Raw genomic sequence first — 15,991 nt, 5'->3', positions numbered from 1 at the left:
CACATGTGGAATCACAGGTAGAGAGAGTGTCTCCCCTTTCATCTTTTGGTTTCTTATGAGCACTCATAACACTTACTCACTGTCTCCATAAACCACAAGTCCTACCTTTTGGGAAAACACATATTTACAGTATCTACAGTGCTTAACCTCACCTGACTTTGACCGGCCACTGGGAGACCATATTTCGGATTGACCTCAGGTTTTAATAACACTCCCACGCTGCATCTATCTAGCAGTTCTCTCTGTCTTGATTACATTTTCTTGCCTTCTGAAGCTTATCTCAGACATTTCTCAGACTTATCTCAGACATTCACATCTCAGACCAGGGTGGGACAGTATTGGTGCACAGCCAAGGAAAGGGGAGGAGGAACAAGATCCCTGAGACTCTACACAAGTTATTTGTAGCTATCTATTAGTAATATATTTATTCTGTGTTCAAATCTAGGCTGTTACTGGTCAGCAGGTATCTGAATACTGCAGGGCACCGCTTATTTTATTCATATTTGTTTATACAGTAATGCATTCCAATGATTGTATAAAACAGATGGAAAACGGGCTCAAGAAAATCGTTTTTTCCCATAAATCAATCATGATGAATATACTATAAGTCACTTTATAAATTCAGAAATTATCGAAGGTGTTTAGTACATGAGGACTTTTTTTTAACCTTTATTTAACTAGTCAAGTCAGTTAGGAACAAATCATTATTTTCAATGACGGCCTAGGAACAGTGGGTTAACTGCCTGTTCAGGGGCAGAACGACAGATTTGTACCTTGTCAGCTTGGGGGTTTGAACTTGCAACCTTCCGGTTACTAGTTCAACACTCTAACCACTAGGCTACCCTGACACCCCTATACGCTATACAAAACATCAACAACACCTGCTCTTTCCATGATACAGACTGACCTGGTGAATCCAGGTGAAGCTATGATCCCTTTTTGATGTCACTTGTTAAATCCACTTCAATCAGTGTAGATGAAGGACAGGAAACAGGTTATAGAAGGATTATTAAGCCTCGAGACAACTGAGACATGGATTGTGTATGTGTGCCATTTACAGGACAAAATATTTAAGTGTCTTTGAACGGGGTATGGTAGTAGGTGCCAAGAACTGCAATTGGGGTTTTCCCACTCAACAGTTTTTCATGTGGATCAAGAAGGGTCCATCACCCAAAGGACATCCAGCCAACTTGACACAACTGTGGGAAGCATTGGAGTCAACTTGGGCCAGCCTATCTGTGGAATGCTTTCCACACCTTGGCGTCCATGCCCCGACTAAACAAGGCTGTTCTGAGGGCAAATGGGGGGGGTCCTAATGTTTGGTATGCTCAGGGTATAAAGTACACTTTTGGCAGCACCAATGGGAGCCAACGCATTCCGAAATTCCTCCAATCCCCTGCCATATCTGTTATATATCCACAATGGATTTACAAAGGCTTTCTGCAGCACGTCTCCCATTACATTACCACCTTCCGCAGCTACGTACAGAGCAGAGAACAGGAAGAACACTCCCCTGAACTCCACCCTCCCTACAGTATGTGCTGTAACTCCTCCATAAATCTAGGAGGGCCATAGCTGAGCACTGAGTAGGTGCATGCACACACTCCAGCATCCTCAGTTTCTTCCATCAGTGAAGCTTTAGGCAGATCGACCGTCGGCACGCAAAGCTCCGGACAGATGAATCCATCACATCCATCACATCCATCAGCCCCCCCCCCCTATCTCCTGGGCAATCCCCCCTATCTCCTGGGCAATCAAATCTGGGTGGCCACTGTGAGCCATGTGGCTGAATGATGTGTACAAGGACACTCTCCGAGGGTTTTGCCAGTGGCCCCCACTTTTTTCCCAACATGCCAAGAGTATCTTTGGGAAAATAATACTCCAGGGGAAAATCTCCTCAATACTCCCTCTGCATAGCTCATCCCCCAACCCCCAAATCCCACAGAGCCCCCAGCCTTTGTAAAAAAAAAATGTTTAACTCTCACCAGGCACACAATCATCCACAAACACAGGCACATTGAAAAACAAGCACACAGATCTCCAAACAAACACGTCATATGAAGGAGTATCTGGATGCAGCACTGTAGTAGGATATTACAGTACAATATTATTTTGGAAAAGCTTCTGCCATTATGCTGGTCAACATATGCTGTTGTTCCAGGGACCTCTAGCCCTAAGGCTGTAGAGGAGACAGGGCTTTACAGGACCCAGACAGCCTGTGTGTTGAGGCCGTCAGCTGCTTTGTCATTATAACAGTATATTATTGACAATGGCGAGGCCCAACAAGTACTTGGCTGATCCTGATCCTCCTCCTAAGGGTGAGACTGGCACAACTTCAAAGCTCACAACAACAAGTACACACATCACACACACACACGCACTACAGGGGGACTAGGCTCTGAGGGGAACAGGTCAATTAGAGCAAATCTCAGCATGACTCCTTGATAGTAAACAGTTTTTCTAACCCCTGAAAGACAAAGGTTAACTCACAATGCTTCAAACCACAGCAAGGGACAGATAGTAGCGAAAGGTTGAACTGACTCAAGATGACTTAATTAACAGCCAGCAAGACAGGGACATTCACATACAGTTACTGTGAATAAAGGAGAAGAAAGAAAGGGCAGATAAAAAGGGAAAGGAACAACCCCAGTCCAGCTGCAGCAGAGTTTAAGACCCTCGCCTTATCGCAGGGGGACGTCTAATCGCTCATTTCCGTAGATTCATTCTGGGGCTCCGCCTGTACAGCTAATATCCAAAACAACCTCCTGAAGCTCCTCTATCTACAGTGCAAGAAAAAGTATGTGAACCCTTTGGAAATACCTAGATTTCTGAATGAATAGGTCATAAAATTTGATCTGATCTTCATCTAGGTCACAACAAAAGACATTTTGATGTCTTTATTGAACACACCGTGTAAACATTCACAGTGCAGTGTGGGAAAAGTATGTGAACCTTTGGATTTAATGAATGGTTGACCCTCCTTTGGCAGCAATAACCTCAACCAAATGTTTTCTCTAGTTGTGGATCAAACCTGCACAACGGTCAGGAGGAATTTTGGACCATTCTTCTTTACAAAACTGTTTCAGTTCAGCAGTATTCTTGGGATGTCTGGTGTGAACTGCTCTCTTGAGGTCATGCCACAGCATCTTAATAGGGTTGAGGTCAGGACTCTGACTGGGCCACTCCAGAAGGCATATTTTCTTCTGTTGAAGCCATTCTGTTGTTGATTTGCTTCTGTTTTTTGGGTCATTGTCCTGTTACATCACCCAACTTCTGTTGAGCTTCAATTGGCGGACAGATAGCCTAACATTCTCCTGCAAAATGTTTTGATAAACTTGCAAATTTTCCGTTGATGATAGCAAGCTGTCCAGGCCTTGAGGCAGTAAAGCAGCCTCAAACCATGATGCTCCCTCCACCATACTTTACAGTTGGGATGAGGTTTTGATGTTTGTGTGCTGTACCTTTTTTTCTCCACACAAATTGTTGTGTTTTCATTCCAAACAACTCAACTGTAGTTTCATCTGTCCACAGAATATTTTGCCAGTAGCGCTGTGGAACATCTAGGTACAATTTGCAAACTTCAGACGTTCAGCAATGTTTTTTTGGGGAGAGCAGTGGCTTCTTCCGTGGTGTCCTCCTATGAACACCATTCTTGTTTAGTGTTTTACGTATCGTAGACTCGTCAACAGAGATGTGAGCATGTTCCAGAGATTTCTGTAAGTCTTTAGCTGACACTCTAGGATTCTTCTTAAGCATTCTACGCTGTGCTCTTGCAGTCATTTTGCAGGACGGCCACTCCTAGGGAGAGTAGCAACAGTGCTGAACTTTCTCCATTTATAGACACTTTGTTTTACTGTGGACTGATGCACACTAAACCTTTTAGAGATTATGTAACCCTTTCCAGCTTTATGCAAGTCAACAATTCTTAATCTTAGGTCTTCTGAGATCTCTTTTGTTCGAGGCATGGTTCACATCAGGAAATGCTTCTTGTGAATAGCAAACTCAAATTTTGTGAGTGTTTTTATAGGACAAGGCAGCTCTAACCAACATCTCCAATCTCGCCTCATTGATTGGACTCCAGATTAGCTGACTCCTGACTCCAATTAGCTTTTGGAGAAGTCATTAGCCTTGGGGTTCACATACTTTTTCCAACTTACACAGTGAATGTTTAAATAATGTATTCAATATAGACAAGAAAATACAGTCATTTGTGTCTTATTAGCTTAAGCACACTATGTTTGTCTATTGTTGTGACTTAGATGAAGATCAGATCAAATTGTATGACCAATTTATGCAGAACTCCTGGTAATTCCAAAGGGTATACATACTTTTTCTTGCCACTGTAAAAGAGGTACTGAGCAAACACTGGGTTTCACATTGACTTTACCATTAACTCTTTCATGTCACCCTCTCTCAAAGCCTCAAAATTCAAAGCAGAGGGGTTTGGACTCTGTTTAAATGTAACTGTGTCGAAACATCTCATGAGCTCAAAAATGAAAAAGAAACAAATGTATATTGGTGCTTCATTTTCATCTCCTTATGTTGACATTATGTGGGGGTGTTTGCAGAATGATTCTTTAGAGATAGAACAGATTAACAAAGAGTGTATGTCTCCTTGGCTAGTGTTTTTCTCCCACTCTATACCATTATCCCAGAGCTGCTACATGTGGGAGTTTGTAGGGTTTCAGCTAATGTTGTATGTAACAGACACGCCTTTGGCCAAATGAAAATCAAATTAAAGTAATCCCAGTGAAGGTCATGTTGCATCTCTCTCTCTCCCCCTCTAAGCAAATCGTTCCCCATCAGCAAAAGGCAAAAGCCTGAAGGTTAACGCAAAACATTCACAACAAATAGGGCTGCCCAATTAAGGATGCATTCTCAAACGTTTGTATAATTTCTGCCAGTAGTTTTGAAAGTGGGGCTCATGAGCCAAAACAGCTGCCCATTGTTTTGTGTACTACATCATTCATTTCGTGTGATATGTTACAAATCGAAATTTGTGCAATATGTTATACATTTTTTGTGCTTAAGATCCCCAGAGTGAGTGTTTAATCAAATTCATATAAAAATCGCAGCATTGACATGTGCAATATCGATATGGCATGTATTATTTTGAAACGCCACTCAGCCGTCTGTTTTTATAGTTTCCTCTGTCGCTTCTCTCCTCTGGCCAGACACACCAAGCTTTGCCCTCTGTCTCTCAAGCAGCGCAGTTCCTCATCCTTGCTGTAAGATTCAACAGAATGATGCTGTATTCCACTTTGCTTCTTAATATAAGGGCTGAATTCAATCAGTATCGCCAAAGTTCAGTGTTGTAGCGCGCTTGAAATTTAAAAGGTGATTTTCAATTGAGCCAACATATGCAGTGTTTGCCGTGAATGCAGTCTCTGCTAACACAGGAACATTGCCTTTAAATGTCAATCTGGCTACAAGAAGCAAAACGTCGGCAATACGGATTGAATCCGAGGCCTAGGGCCATGCATGGGCCCTTGGGTGTGCACACAAAATGTATTCACACAAACTTCCTGGGTCCATAAGTGAATATTCATAACTGAGATGTTTTACATTCAGACCCAAACCCATTGAAAAATAGTAGCTGTTTTTAATTGAACAGTAGAGACAAATTTGGCCCAGCACCAAGCTCCTGTCCAGCCACCACCATCCTGTCAAACATCACACATTCCACAGCCCAGGCCTCTCTACACACTCCCATTGCCCACCACATTCCAGAATGCCCACTGCAACACCATTATCTTCATTCAACTCCCTTCTGATTCCATACAACCCATAAATCACACAGACACACACACGCACGCACGCACGCACGCACGCACGCACGCACGCACACACACACACACACACACACACACACACACACACACACACACACACACACACACACACACACACACACACACACACACACACACACACACACACACACACACACACACACACTTCAACCGTAACAGTGATGCTGCATAATCTTCCAACAGGTTGTTTAGAATAGATGACACCGAGGGCACAGCTGTAGTAAAGTCAGAGAACACAGACTGACCCAAGCTGAGGTCATCCCTGGACTTCTCATAACTCGTTGTGATTAGAACTTGAGGCAAAGCAAGATCAGCACTGGACATGTTTTACATGCCTCACTTAGGTGCTGGGTCCGGCACAGTGTAAATAAAAAGAGGAAAATGTCCTCTCTTGTGTGATAAAAAAGGTGGTGGCGGCCTGGGAATTAAACTGCTGAAATGGATGCCAAAGAGCCTGATGTAAAGGACAGGAGAAGAAAGGGAGGTAAAAGGTACAGAGGAAAAGACCATTGAGAACATTGAGAACGCTTTCAACCATTAATTTCGATCTCTCCATTTATACAGACAAGTCCACAAGAGGCGAGAGAGAGAGTCTCCATCGAATTAACTAAAAGGGCAGAAAAAAAGAGAGAAAATGTGGAGGCGATGCTGAATACCTTCCCGGCTGAAACAGAGTGGTCTATATTTAGCCAGGGCTGTACTGTTGGGCAAACGCACTAGTTCTCTGTCGCACTATTCCATTTCTTATCTGCTGGCAGCTTTCCAGCACATGCCTCCTTTCCCCTCCCTGATGGGGCTCGAACCCACTTACAGAATTGTGGATAGAGAGCCAGAGAGGATCCCACAAGGCAAGGTCATGCCAGTCTCCACAGCCATTCTCAACCAGAGGAGAGCACTCAGCCTGGGCTGCACACCAGGGTCCCATAGATGGAGAGGATAGAGCGAGGCTATACAAGTCAGTCCAACCCCACTAATGGGGAAACCAAACCCACTCACAGGGAAATTCTGTGTTGGATTGACTTTAATAAAGGAGATATGTGGAGATGTACAGTGTAGAGGTCGACCGATTATGATTTTTCAATGCCGATACCGATGCCGATTATTGGAGGACCGATTAAAAAGCCGATACCGATTAATCGGCCAATTTTTTATGTTTTATTTATTTGTAATAATGACAGTTACAACAATACTGAATGACTACTTATTTTAACTTAATATAATACATCAATAAAATAAATTTAGCTTCAAATAAATAATGAAACATGTTCAATTTGGTTTAAATAATGCAAAAACAAAGTGTTGGAGAAGAAAGTAAAAGTACAATATGTGCCATGTAAGAAAGCTAAAGTCTTAAGTTCCTTGCTCAGAACATGAGAACATATGAAAGCTGGTGGTTTCTTTTAACATGAGTCTTCAATATTCCCAGGTAAGATGTTTTAGGTTGTAGTTATTATAGGAATTATAGGACTATTTCTCTCTATACGATTTGTATTCCATATACCTTTGACTACTGGATGTTCTTAAAGGCACTTTAGTATTGCCAGTGTAACAGTATAGCTTCCATCCCTCTCCTCACCCCTACCTGGGCTCGAACCAGGAACACATCGACAACAGCCACCCTCGAAGCAGCGTTACCCATCGCTCCACAAAAGCCGCGGCCCTTGCAGAGCAAGAGGAACAATCACTCCAAGTCTCAGAGTGAGTGACGTTTGACACGCTATTAGCGCGCACCCCACTAACTAGCTAGCCATTTCACATCGGTTACACAAGCCTAATCTCGGGAGTTGACAGGCTTGAAGTCATAAACAGCGCAATTAAGCATTGTGAAGAGCTGCTGGCAAATGCACGAAAGTGCTGTTTGAATGAATGCTTACGAGCCTGCTGGTGCCTACCACCGCTCAGTCAGACTGCTCTATCAAATCATAGGCTTAGTTATAACATAATAACACACAGAAATACGAGCCGTAGGTCATTAATATGGTTGAATCCGGAAACTATCATCTCGAAAACAAGACGTTTTATTCTTTCAGTGAAATACGGAACCGTTCCGTATTTTATCTAACGGGTGGGCATCCATAAGTCTAAATAATCCTGTTACATTGCACAACCATCAATGTTATGTCATAATTACGTAAAATTCTAGCAAATTAGTTCGCAACGAGCAAGACTGCCCAAACTGTTGCATATACCCTGACTCTGCATGCAATGAACGCAAGAGAAGTTACACAATTTCACCTGGTTAATATTGCGTGCTAACCTGGATTTCTGTTAGCTAAATATGCAGGTTTAAAAATATATACTTGTGTATTGATTTTAAGAAAGGCATTGGTGTTTATGGTTAGGTACACGTTGGAGCAACGACAGTCCTTTTTCACGAATACGCACCGCATCGATTATATGCAACGCAGGACACGCTAGATAAACTAGTAATATCATCAACCATGTGTAGTTATAACTAGTGATTATGATTGATTGATTGTTTTTTACAAGATAAGTTTAATGCTAGCTAGAAACTTACTTTGGCTTTTTACTGCATTCGCGTAACAGGCAGGCTCCTTGTGGAGTGTAATGAGAGGCAGGTGGTTAGAGCGTTGGACTAGTTAACTGTAAGGTTGCAAGATTGGCTCCCCTGAGCTGACAAGGTGAAAATCAGTCGTTCTGCCCCTGAACAAGGCAGTCAACCCACCGTTCCTAGGCCGTCATTGAATATAAGAATGTGTTCTTGACTGACTTGCCTTGTTAAATAAAGGTGTAAAAAAAAACATTATTATTATTATATTTTTTTTTAAATCGGCTAAATCGGCGTCCAAAAATACAGATTTCCGATTGTTATGAAAACTTGAAATCGGCCCTAATTAATCAGCCATTCCGATTAATCGGTCGACCTCTAGTACAGTGCATTCGGAAAGTATTCAGACCCCTTGACTTTTTCCACATTTTGTTACATTACTGCCTTATTCTAAAATAGATTAAGTCGTTTTTTTCCTCATCAATCAACACACAATACTGCATAATGACAAAGCAAAAACAAGTTGAAATTTTTGCAAATGTATAAAAAAAACAACTGAAATGTCGCATTTACATACGATTTTAAACGACGCTACAAGCCTGGCAAACCTGTATTTGGGGAATTTCTCCCATTCCATTCAGATTGGATGGGGAGCGTTGCTGCACAGCTATTTGCAGGTCTCTCCAGAGATGTTCAACTGTTGATCCACTCCTCTTCAATGGTTGTGCGAGTGTTGCTGGATATTGGCGGGAACTGGAACACGCTGTCATACATGTTGATCTAGAGCATCCAAAACATGCTCAATGGGTGACATGTCTGGTGAGTATGCAGACATTTTCAGCCTCCGGGAATTGTGTACAGATTCTTGCGACATGGAGCCGTGTCTTATCATGCTGAAATATGACGGCGGATGAATAGCACGACAATAGGACTCAAGATCTCATCATGGTGTCTCTGTGCATTCAAATTGCCATTGATAAAATGCAATTGTGTTCACTGTCCGAAGCTCATGCCTGCCCATACCATAACCCCACTGCAACCATGGGGCACTCAATTCACAAAGTTGAACTGAGCAAACCACAAAACCGCTCGCTCACATAACGCCATACACGAGCTCTGCGGTTGTGAGGCCAGTTGGACATACTGTCAAATTCTCTAAAACAAATTTGGACATGGATTATGGTAGAGAATTTCACATTAAATTATCTGGCAACAGCACTAGTGGACAATTGTGCAGTCAGCAAGCCAATTGCAAGTTAACCTCAAAACTTGAGAGTTTTGTGACAAAACTGCACATTTTAGAGTGGCCTTTTTTGTCCCCAGCACAAGGTGCACCTGTGTAATTATTATGTTGTTTAATCAGCTTCTTGAAATGCCACATCTGTAAGGTGGATGGATTATCTTGGCAAAGGAGAACTGCTCACTAACAGGGATGTAAACAAATTTGTGCACAACATTTGAGAGAAATAAGCTTTTTATGTGTATGGAAAATGTCTGGGATCTTTTATTTCAGCTCATGAAACATGGGACCAACAATGTTGTTGATCCATCCTCAGTTTCCTCCTAACACAGCCATTCAAACCTGTAACTGTTTTAAAGTCACCATTGGCTTCATGGTGAAATCCCTGAGTGGTTTCCTTCCTCTCTGGCAACTGAGTTAGGAAGGATGCATGTATCTTTGTAGTGACTGGGCGTATTGATACACCATCCAAAGTGTATTTAATAACTTCACCATGCTCAAAGGGATATTCAATGTCTGCTTTTTTTGTACCCACCTACCAATAGGTGCCCTTCTATACAAGGCATTGGAAAACCTCCCTGGTCTTTGTGGTTGAATATGTGTTTGAAATTCACTGCTCGACTGAGGGACCAGATAATTGAATGTGTGGGGTACAGAGATGGGGTAGTCATTCAAAAATCATGTTAAATACATGTATGACGTATAACTTGTTAAGCAAATGTTTACTCATGAACTTGTTTAGCCTTGCCATAACAAAGGGGTTGAATACTTATTGACTCAAGTCATTTCAGCTTTTCATTTTTTATTTGTTTGTAAAATATATTTTTTTAAACATTTCAACTTTGACATTATGGGGTATTGTGTGTAGGTCAGTGACAACTATCTAAATGTAATTCATTTTAAATTCCGGCACAACACAACAAAACACAACAAAATATGGAAAAAGTCAAGGGGTGTGAATACTTTCTGAAGGCACTATAGATAGTAGGTTACACTGCATAATGAATCAATCCCTAGTAAGATAGTGTTTTATTTTTTTTAGTTTAATAATAAACTGGTTTTATGCACAACAACTTTCTATCCAAGCTGGGAGAGCGTGCAAGGACGACTTATGTAATGCAGGTTTAGGTAGGCTATACAGGACAGTTGTATATATATTTTTTACATCTATTGGTTTCTGATTAGTATGCTAATCAGTACTAATTAGTATGCTTTTGTATGCTTCTTTGTTTTCAAAAATACATTTCACAATCTGCAATGTTTGAATTTCCAGGTTTAATTATGAACAAGGAATTACATTATTGCCACCAGACAGCAGTCTAAAACGCAGCCTTGAGGCACTATAGCTTTGTGAAATGTTAGGCTTAACATGAGAAAATAATCACCCAATAGGCCTACCAATAAACATGTATCCATTAGCTAAAGCAAAGCTATAGGGTACACGCCCTGGCACCACAGAAAGCCCATCATCGATTTGATCGGCAGTCGCATGGACATGTCGCAATTTCAGCACCATGGACAGTGATCAGTAGTCCATACTTTGAGTGGCTGTCGGGCTGATGCATTCAATTGTATTAAATATTTTTGGCAGGGGTTCCGAAGTCCAAAGAAACTGCGTTACCCAGTGTCTGCACTAAATACTGTTGCAACACATACTGCTCTGGTTCATATGTAGAAAACAAGAGAAGATGGAGGCAAAGACAGATAGAGATAAATGGAAGATACACTCTTTGATCATTCTAATCACAGTCATACTCATACTAGAGCACAGTGAACCATAAACTATCACCAAGGGTTCACAAGTAGGCCAACGGCCTATGATGCTAGCCGTCCTAACAACTGAGCCGAGACCTATTGACGTATAGCCTATGCGCATTACTGTTTCCTCTTGGATGGCTTAATGGAGCAGTATCCCATACTCTAAATGGGTATTACGGGTTTGTGAAATGGTGTGGTAAATATTAATATTCAATAGCAAGAGGCCCGCTTACTCCCAATAGTGATGCTGCAGCAGAGCAATGATTTACGACCGAACTGCATCACGACAGTCAGTGCAACTCGGGTGAGCAAAGCCCATGGATGTCTCATAATCACAAGGCGTTCGTAACCAATTAAAAGGCCCAAAGCCCACTTCGCTCAATATAGATACAACCTAGTTTGGCACCAAACTGTGAAGATGTGAGGCAAATGGAGGATTTTGCCACCAAATGGTCGTTTTAGCAGTTCGGGTGTGATTTAAATTGTGCCAATAACATGAAGTCGCTGAATGTTTTTAACTCGACAACATCAAAGGGTAGCCTCGCGCCATATGTAGCGGACAGCACTGATTAAGATGTGACATTATGTCTACAGTGATGGATACCTATCGCCTATAATATCTTATACATAATGGTTTCAAGTTATCAAGATATAATTACATCTGGGCGCCAATTCAATATCATTACGCACAGTTAATATAATACATTCTATGATTTTGCTTTGAATGTCACAATTTCAATTTGAAATCAGCGTTGCAGTCTGTCTACATACAGGGCGACTTCGCCTGCGTCTCTTCAAAAGGCAGTAGGCTCCTGTGTGTATACCGTTATCTATACACTCTTAACCCTCCATATTAACATGGCGCACTTCTGTGAATGCGAAGTGGCTAACTGATTCATAGAAGCTCTGAATGGACTTTTCAAAAACACTATGCTGCACAAATGCAATAGATATCTGATAAGCGTTCCAAGCAAAAACAACGTCTACGGGGTAAATAGAAGAACAGGAACCAACTTCAACGTATGATTGCATCCCTAGCAACGTTGATATAAAAAAAATCTGTCCCCTTTCTATATTTTTTGCAACTGATGCTAGATACAATGAAACAATTATTCGCACCCTAATCTGCGCATAGTTTAGATTAACGAGAAGAGCACCAACCCAATAGCCTATCTCAATAAAATAATCAAACTTACCAATCAACAAATTCGCAATGAACTTCACCGCGGAGAAGGCTGCAAACAGCACGAAGCCAGAGACTGGACGACCAAAACGTAGAATCCTGATGGAAGAATCCTCTCCACCTCCTTTGCTGCAACAGCACTGCCAACTGCAGCACAATCTCAACAAGGGGCGGAGATTTCGCCCGCAAGGTCTCATTCACACACCAAGTGGGTTCTACGCAGCGCTACTTCGTCAACATGTCTCCACAGGCGTGATTTGGGGTATTTAATTGACCTGTTTGAAAATAAAAGTAGGATTTATTGCGGTCTATATCGCTATGCTATATCAACCCTGCCCTTATGTTCGAAAAGGCTATATGCCACACGAGTTATGCTCCGGATCAATTTCAGTGGTGGATGAAGTAGAAAATTGTCATATTTGAGTAAAAGTAATGATAATGTAACTTAAAATAAAATGACTCAATTAAAAGTCACCCAGTAAAATACTACTTGAGTAAAAGTCTAAAAGTATTTGGTTTAAAAATACTTAGGTATCAAAAGTCAATGTAATTACTAAAATATACTTACCTATCAAAAGTAAAAGTATAAATAATTTCACACTTATATTAAGCAAACCAAAATGCCCCATTGTTTGTTTTGTAATCTACAGATAGCCAGGGGCACACTCCAACACTCAGACATGATTTACAAAAGAAGCATTTAGTGATTCTGCCAGATCAGAGGCAGTATGGATGACCAGGGATGTTCTCTTGATAAGTGCATGAATTGGACCATTTTCCTGTCCTGCTAAGCATTCAAAACGTAACCAGTACTTTTGGCTGTCAGGGAAATTGTATGGAGTAAAAAGTACACTCAGAAAAAAGGGTGCTATCTAGAACCTAGAAGGTTTCTTCAGCTGCCCCCTTAGGAGAACCATTTGAATAACCCTTTTGGGTTCTACGTAGAGCCCTTTCTACAGAGGGATCTACATGGAACCAAAAAGGGTTCTGCCTGGAACCAAAAAGGGTTTGCCTATGGGGACAGCCGAAGAACCCGTTTGGAACCCTTTTTTATAAGAGTGTAGTGAAGTAAAAGTTAAAGTTGTCAAAAATATAAATAGTAAAGTACAGATACCCCCTGGAGGACAAGCGAGCTGCCACCAACTCCCTACCACCCACAGCAGCATCACACTCCTTACGGACAAACTTTGTCCGCGAAGGGGTTAAACCACCGAAGAGCGGCTCTACACCATTAGAGCGAGACCAGCTGCTCTTGGCCCGCGACTGGAAAATGCTAGCTGACATTGGCCGGCAACTTGTGTTTCCTCCGGAGATCGCAACCACCACCCTAAGACCTGACATGGTGCTCTGGTCCCGTTCACTCAATAAGGTCTTCATCATTGAGCTCACAGTACCCTGGGAAAACTCAGTAGATGAGGCTTATGAGCGAAAACATCTGCGCTATGCTGATCTAGCTGCCGAAGCACGGCATCATGGCTGGAACACAGAAGTCCGACCAGTGGAGGTGGGCTGCAGAGGTTTTGTGGCAACATCTACAACCAGACTGCTTAGAGACCTGGGAATTAAGGGCCAGAGCCAGCGTTCGGCAATCAAAGCTGTATCAGAGGCGGCAGAAGGCAGCAGTCAGTGGCTCTGGATGAAGAGGAAAGACCCCAGCTGGGCCCCGAAGTGAGAGGGCCAGGAGGTATGCGGTCAACAATGCTTGACTCAGGGAGGAGGATGCCCCTGCCATGCATAGTCCCATGGGATGTTGGCTATCAAGAACAAGGCAACTCCTATGACTAATTGGGAATGGGATGCAAGCGTAGGATTGATCACCCTGTCGCTGGCCGCCTTTGGGGAGGGTGTATAGTGTGAAAGGCCGAAACACCCTAGGAACCAAAGGTACACTACTGACAATGCGCTCCCCAAATTTCACCACGCTCACTGTTCATTAACTCTTGGAAGTGCTTGCACAAAGGATAGTAACATCTCATCCTGTGTTCTTGGAATCTGAATATCTGGACTTGTCCAGTGACTGCTGAGAAAGATCAGCTGACAACAGGGGAAAGTCCTTGTGGCGGCACGGAGAGACGGCTGACAGGAGGGAATAGACCCCACTGGACAGTCATGGGGTAGCTTCCCATTTCTGTAGTTTCCCATGCTTCGCAGTATGTTGGAAACACCCGCTTTAGCTACAGAAAGTCAACATACGAGAATACCCCTAGAGTCTGCGAGAGCGGGGGCGGAAGATGACTCATTGGCTGACAACATGGTAACGACTGGACTGGAAACGACTATGAGCAATGAGAGCACAGCACAAGAGAACACCACAGCACCTGTCACAAGTTCTGTTGCAACAGTGGGCCACAAACAGATGCAGGTATGTGTCTGTGGTTGGAGGAAAGTTACATCACACCATGGGCTGAGGATCCACCAGGGGAAGAAGGGGTGTTTGGGTAAAGAGAGACGGAGAACTCGCATTGATTACTTTCTGCGAAAGCGATCAAATCAGTCGAATGAAGCACAGCAACTGGACGCAAAACATAGTTTGCAGTGCATCAGTACCACTGTCATGGAGGACATAAACTCAAGCACCGAAGTAGCAACTGAGGTGGAACCAACAACAGGAGTGGAACTCACCCAGCCTCCCAGACCTGCAGTCGAGAGGAGACTACCAGGGCACAGACCGTATGTGAAGTGGCCTGGCGCCAGTGACAAGAAGTTGTGGGAAACAGTGAATACTGACCTTACCTTGACCCTCGAGAGACTTCGAGGCACAGTGGAGAAGAAGTTGGAGAGGATGGGGGACATCATCTATGAGTACGGGACAGAAAGATTAGGAGTGGAAGAGGCAAAAGGCGGGAGAAAGGTTCCAACCCCACCAGTTTCCAGGAGGCAACAAGAAATCAAGCGCCTCGTTCAAGAAAGGCGGCAGCTTAAGAAACAGTGGAAGAAGGCCTCGGAAGTGGAAAAGGAGGGCATAGAGGCACTTCAGGCTGACATCAAAACCCGGTTGGCATCCCTCCGTAGAGCAGAGAACCTACGGAAACGCAGAAGGAAGAAAGAACAAACTAGAACTCGATTCTACAAAGATCCCTTCAAGTTCCTTAAAAGTCTCTTCACAAAGGAAAAAAGTGGAGCTCTAAAAACAACAAAAAAAGACCTAGAGGAGCACCTGAGAACAACAAACTTTGACTCAAAGCGACATGAACATCTGGCCATCCCATCAGATATCCCACCCATTGAACCCCCGGAACATCATATTGAGATCAGCCCTCCGACATGGAAAGAGGTGGAAAACACAGTTCGACGGGCAAGAACAGCATCAGCCCCGGGGCCAAATGGAGTCCCGTACAAAGTGTATAGGAACGCACCAGACGTCCTGAGGTTCCTCTGGAGGCTTATGAGAACAGCTTGGCAGAAGAAGATAATACCCAAAGTGTGGCGTAGGGCAGGCGGGGTCCTGATCCCTAAGGAGAAGGATGCAGTGAACATCGGCCAATTCC

The 15,991-nt window shown here is 43.0% G+C and overlaps 1 protein-coding gene across 1 annotated transcript in view; it reads right to left on the bottom strand.

The window, feature by feature from the left end:
• LOC135512254 (spectrin beta chain, non-erythrocytic 1) overlaps nt 1-12,662 on the bottom strand; it is a 122,211-nt gene extending 109,549 nt beyond the window's left edge. The window contains exon 1 of the mRNA XM_064934078.1: nt 12,517-12,662. The gene's annotated coding sequence lies outside the window, so the exon portion shown is untranslated. The remainder of the gene's footprint in view (nt 1-12,516) is intronic.
• Nucleotides 12,663-15,991: the final 3,329 nt, after the last annotated feature.

Source organism: Oncorhynchus masou, chromosome 24, assembly GCF_036934945.1.
Source record: "Oncorhynchus masou masou isolate Uvic2021 chromosome 24, UVic_Omas_1.1, whole genome shotgun sequence".
NCBI classification, from domain to species: Eukaryota; Metazoa; Chordata; class Actinopteri; order Salmoniformes; family Salmonidae; genus Oncorhynchus; species Oncorhynchus masou.
This window is presented reverse-complemented; position numbering and strand designations above follow the sequence as displayed.